The following is a 389-nucleotide window of genomic DNA, read 5'->3' as shown; positions in this document are numbered from 1 at the left end:
TTATAAAACCAGTTTGTGCAATATTATCCCATTTAGGGGGAAATAATATCTATGTTATGCATTGAAAAAAAGTCAAAAAGGGGCACTAAAAATGGTAAGAGTGGTTATTCATGGTTTGTTGGCTTACTGTTGATTTTTAGCTTTGCTTTATTTTTATTTTTTATTTTTAATTTTTTATACATTTATTTATTTTGAGAGAGAGACAAGCACAAGTGGGGTAGGGACAGAGAGAGAGAGGGACAGAGAATTCCAAGCAGACTCCATGCTGTCAGAGCAGTGCTAGACATGAGGATTGACTCTTGAACCATGAGATCATGACCTGAGCCAAGATCAAGAGTTGGACACTTAATCCAACTGAGCCACCCAGGCCCCCCAGCTTTGCTTTATTT

Source organism: Crocuta crocuta, unplaced genomic scaffold (genome assembly GCF_008692635.1).
Source record: "Crocuta crocuta isolate KB4526 unplaced genomic scaffold, BGI_CrCroc_1.0 scaffold1061, whole genome shotgun sequence".
In the NCBI taxonomy this organism is placed as follows: Eukaryota; Metazoa; Chordata; class Mammalia; order Carnivora; family Hyaenidae; genus Crocuta; species Crocuta crocuta.
Note: the sequence above shows the minus strand (reverse complement) of the source record.